At 57.5% G+C, this 5,000-nt stretch overlaps 2 non-coding genes and 1 pseudogene across 2 annotated transcripts; all 3 read left to right on the top strand.

The window, feature by feature from the left end:
* Nucleotides 1-1,855: 1,855 nt before the first annotated feature.
* On the top strand, nucleotides 1,856-3,764 carry LOC124774260. The gene has a single exon (XR_007015248.1). It is a non-coding gene; the product is annotated as a small subunit ribosomal RNA (ribosomal RNA).
* A 352-nt stretch (nucleotides 3,765-4,116) lies between these two features.
* Nucleotides 4,117-4,271, top strand: LOC124774049. The gene has a single exon (XR_007015045.1). It is a non-coding gene; the product is annotated as a 5.8S ribosomal RNA (ribosomal RNA).
* A 188-nt stretch (nucleotides 4,272-4,459) lies between these two features.
* Nucleotides 4,460-5,000, top strand: part of LOC124774466 — a 2,977-nt pseudogene continuing 2,436 nt past the window's right edge.

Below are 5,000 nucleotides of genomic sequence, written 5' to 3'. Positions count from 1 at the left end.
GTTGTGCCTTAACGTAACCCACGTTGTCCGCTAACGTAACCCACGTTGTCGCCTAAACCTGCTCTGTAATTGTTATACGACTCGTTCAATTAGTGTAGTGTTGCCCACCCGCAACCCTCGCAATATAGTTCGCTACTCGCACTGCCCGCTCCCCTGTGTATCGCTTCATGTTAAACACCTTGCAAGTCTTGCTGACTTTCCACATGCTCCTGCTGTACACTGTTATGTGGATGGCAGCAGGACGTACATGCCGCCCCCCCCCCCACCCCTCCCCACGTCCCCACCTTGCCCCCTGCCTTCGCAAGCTGGTTGGTGAGAAGTTTGCATGTTCAATGCCCTTCGCATGCGACGTACTCAGGCTACGTTGTGGTGCGGCCTGTGTCAACTGTCCGCTGATGTCGTACGCATAAACCACAATCTGTACTGCACATTCGTCCTTATGTACTGAATGATACATCGTGGCACATGTGTGACCGTACAACGACTGCGCCCAAAAACGGCGGACCATACAGTGCAAATATTGTGCACGCAGCTACGTGTCGTCTCCCTATGAGAGCTGGATTGCAGTGTGGTACGCCATAGAGACGTGTGGGAGGAACGGACGCCGTGGATGGCGATCAGCATGAGCTGTGTGTTGATGTATTCGGACCTAGTCGTCTCTCCTCAAACACCGTGATAGCATGGTGCACCGCGTTCCATATCTGCGACATGCTACAGAGGCCGGTTGACAGTCGTTCGAGCAATGGACATCGCATACGTACGGGGGCCACCTTCCACGTATTGTCTAGGCGTGCACATTTTGTTGCGTGTATGTGGGCAGACGTAGTGTGGCGTGACACCTGACACAGGCATGCAATAATCGTTGAAGTTGCTAATGGCGATGGACGCCTACGTTTGCTGGTGAAGTTACGCAAATGAAGAAATGGTAACCCGTTGTGGTGCGGTTGTTCTCGCTAGGGGTGAATCGGTGATGGCGACGATAGGTTGAGGTACTAACCGGTTGTTCCAGCGATACCCACCATGCCGATGAAACTGAACGGCATCTGGGTGTGAAGCGATACGCGGCGGTGGCTGGGTGGGACCGTCCCCGGCCGGTGAGGGGGCGCCTCCCGGCGTGCTGGCCGCGCGGTGCCTGGGCGCACGCGCTACAGCCGGCTGGTGGGGGCGGCCAGTGGCAGGCGCGCCGGCCGACGGACGCGGCAGGCGTCGCAGCTGCGCGCCGGCGCACCCTGCGCGCGGCGCCGTGCGGCCAAAGTAGGTCCTCGCGGGCCCGGTGCGAAGCGCGGTGGACATCTTCAGTGTGCTGGTCCGATTGAGGACTGTGTGCGTTGAGGATGCGCCGCCGCCCGGCGCTCGGCGCCGCGACGCCGTCTGCTGCTCGGTCGCCCCAGCGGTTCTCGCTGGTGGTTTGTATCGCAGCTGTGCGGATGTGTTGGCGCGTGCGCTGTGCTGGGAGAGTTCGCTTCGGCACCCAAGTGGGGCTTTTGTCCTTCTGTGGCGCTGGCGTTGGAGCTGCCGGTCACCGTAGGTGGCGCGTGTTGTCTCCCGCCGGCAATGCCACGACAGCACGCTCCCGGGCCTCTGTCGGCAGCGGCAAGCTCAGTTGGGAGCACGGGTGGTCGCACCGAAAGCGTCTACTCGCCTAACTCCGGGCGATTGCGCCTCTCTCGAACCCGACCAAGTACTTGGGACGGCGCTGCGCGCCGCCGGGACCTGAGAGGGTTTCGAGGTGTATTGTGCAGGGGAGCTCAGCCTCCTCCTGTTTGCAGAATGATTGAGCGGACGCTTGCGTGTTCGCGCGGGCCCCCGGGACACACTCCCGGGCGGCCGGCTGCTCAGCTCTAGTTGACGCAGCTCCCTGGTTGATCCTGCCAGTAGTCATATGCTTGTCTCAAAGATTAAGCCATGCATGTCTCAGTACAAGCCGCATTAAGGTGAAACCGCGAATGGCTCATTAAATCAGTTATGGTTCCTTAGATCGTACCCACGTTACTTGGAAAACTGTGGTAATTCTAGAGCTAATACATGCAAACAGAGTCCCGACCAGAGATGGAAGGGACGCTTTTATTAGATCAAAACCAATCGGTCGGCTCGTCCGGTCCGTTTGCCTTGGTGACTCTGAATAACTTTGGGCTGATCGCACGGTCCTCGTACCGGCGACGCATCTTTCAAATGTCTGCCTTATCAACTGTCGATGGTAGGTTCTGCGCCTACCATGGTTGTAACGGGTAACGGGGAATCAGGGTTCGATTCCGGAGAGGGAGCCTGAGAAACGGCTACCACATCCAAGGAAGGCAGCAGGCGCGCAAATTACCCACTCCCGGCACGGGGAGGTAGTGACGAAAAATAACGATACGGGACTCATCCGAGGCCCCGTAATCGGAATGAGTACACTTTAAATCCTTTAACGAGTATCTATTGGAGGGCAAGTCTGGTGCCAGCAGCCGCGGTAATTCCAGCTCCAATAGCGTATATTAAAGTTGTTGCGGTTAAAAAGCTCGTAGTTGGATTTGTGTCCCACGCTGTTGGTTCACCGCCCGTCGGTGTTTAACTGGCATGTATCGTGGGACGTCCTGCCGGTGGGGCGAGCCGAAGGCGTGCGACCGCCCCGTGCGTGCTCGTGCGTCCCGAGGCGGACCCCGTTGAAATCCTACCAGGGTGCTCTTTATTGAGTGTCTCGGTGGGCCGGCACGTTTACTTTGAACAAATTAGAGTGCTTAAAGCAGGCAAGCCCGCCTGAATACTGTGTGCATGGAATAATGGAATAGGACCTCGGTTCTATTTTGTTGGTTTTCGGAACCCGAGGTAATGATTAATAGGGACAGGCGGGGGCATTCGTATTGCGACGTTAGAGGTGAAATTCTTGGATCGTCGCAAGACGAACAGAAGCGAAAGCATTTGCCAAGTATGTTTTCATTAATCAAGAACGAAAGTTAGAGGTTCGAAGGCGATCAGATACCGCCCTAGTTCTAACCATAAACGATGCCAGCCAGCGATCCGCCGCAGTTCCTCCGATGACTCGGCGGGCAGCCTCCGGGAAACCAAAGCTTTTGGGTTCCGGGGGAAGTATGGTTGCAAAGCTGAAACTTAAAGGAATTGACGGAAGGGCACCACCAGGAGTGGAGCCTGCGGCTTAATTTGACTCAACACGGGAAACCTCACCAGGCCCGGACACCGGAAGGATTGACAGATTGATAGCTCTTTCTTGATTCGGTGGGTGGTGGTGCATGGCCGTTCTTAGTTGGTGGAGCGATTTGTCTGGTTAATTCCGATAACGAACGAGACTCTAGCCTGCTAACTAGTCGCGTGACATCCTTCGTGCTGTCAGCGATTACTTTTCTTCTTAGAGGGACAGGCGGCTTCTAGCCGCACGAGATTGAGCAATAACAGGTCTGTGATGCCCTTAGATGTTCTGGGCCGCACGCGCGCTACACTGAAGGAATCAGCGTGTCTTCCTAGGCCGAAAGGTCGGGGTAACCCGCTGAACCTCCTTCGTGCTAGGGATTGGGGCTTGCAATTGTTCCCCATGAACGAGGAATTCCCAGTAAGCGCGAGTCATAAGCTCGCGTTGATTACGTCCCTGCCCTTTGTACACACCGCCCGTCGCTACTACCGATTGAATGATTTAGTGAGGTCTTCGGACTGGTACGCGGCATTGACTCTGTCGTTGCCGATGCTACCGGAAAGATGACCAAACTTGATCATTTAGAGGAAGTAAAAGTCGTAACAAGGTTTCCGTAGGTGAACCTGCGGAAGGATCATTACCGACTAGACTGCATGTCTTTCGATGTGCGTGTCGTGTCGCGCAACACGCTACCTGTACGGCTCGCCGTAGCCGTGCGCCGCGTGCGGAACCACGCGTGCCTCTCAAAACTAGCGGCAATGTTGTGTGGTACGAGCGCTGAAGCGCTGGAGCGGCTGGCCTGCGGCACCTGGCGCCTGGCGCCGGTTTTGAATGACTTTCGCCCGAGTGCCTGTCCGCTCCGGTGTGGAGCCGTACGACGCCCGTCGGCCGTGAGGCCGTTGGACACAGAACGCTGGAACAGGGGCCGCCACACGCCTCACTCCCGCCTATGCGACCGTCTCGAAAGAGACGGCGGAAACTTGAGAAAAGATCACCCAGGACGGTGGATCACTCGGCTCGTGGGTCGATGAAGAACGCAGCAAATTGCGCGTCGACATGTGAACTGCAGGACACATGAACATCGACGTTTCGAACGCACATTGCGGTCCATGGATTCCGTTCCCGGGCCACGTCTGGCTGAGGGTCGGCTACGTATACTGAAGCGCGCGGCGTTTGCCCCGCTTCGCAGACCTGGGAGTGTCGCGGCCGCCTGTGGGGCCGGCCGCGTCTCCTCAAACGTGCGATGCGCGCCCGTCGCCTGGCGGTTCGCATACCGGTACTTTCTCGGTAGCGTGCACAGCCGGCTGGCGGTGTGGCGTGCGACACCTCGTACAACGACCTCAGAGCAGGCGAGACTACCCGCTGAATTTAAGCATATTACTAAGCGGAGGAAAAGAAACTAACAAGGATTCCCCCAGTAGCGGCGAGCGAACAGGGAAGAGTCCAGCACCGAACCCCGCAGGCTGCCGCCTGTCGTGGCATGTGGTGTTTGGGAGGGTCCACTACCCCGACGCCTCGCGCCGAGCCCAAGTCCAACTTGAATGAGGCCACGGCCCGTAGAGGGTGCCAGGCCCGTAGCGGCCGGTGCGAGCGTCGGCGGGACCTCTCCTTCGAGTCGGGTTGCTTGAGAGTGCAGCTCCAAGTGGGTGGTAAACTCCATCTGAGACTAAATATGACCACGAGACCGATAGCGAACAAGTACCGTGAGGGAAAGTTGAAAAGAACTTTGAAGAGAGAGTTCAAAAGTACGTGAAACCGTTCTGGGGTAAACGTGAGAAGTCCGAAAGGTCGAACGGGTGAGATTCACGCCCATCCGGCCACTGGCCTCCGCCCTCGGCAGATGGGGCCGGCCGCCCGCGCGGAGCAATCCGCGGCG

Source organism: Schistocerca piceifrons, unplaced genomic scaffold (assembly GCF_021461385.2).
Source record: "Schistocerca piceifrons isolate TAMUIC-IGC-003096 unplaced genomic scaffold, iqSchPice1.1 HiC_scaffold_961, whole genome shotgun sequence".
Lineage (NCBI taxonomy): Eukaryota > Metazoa > Arthropoda > Insecta > Orthoptera > Acrididae > Schistocerca > Schistocerca piceifrons.
The sequence above is the reverse complement of the archived record's forward strand: the minus strand, read 5'-3'. Positions and strand labels throughout refer to the sequence as shown.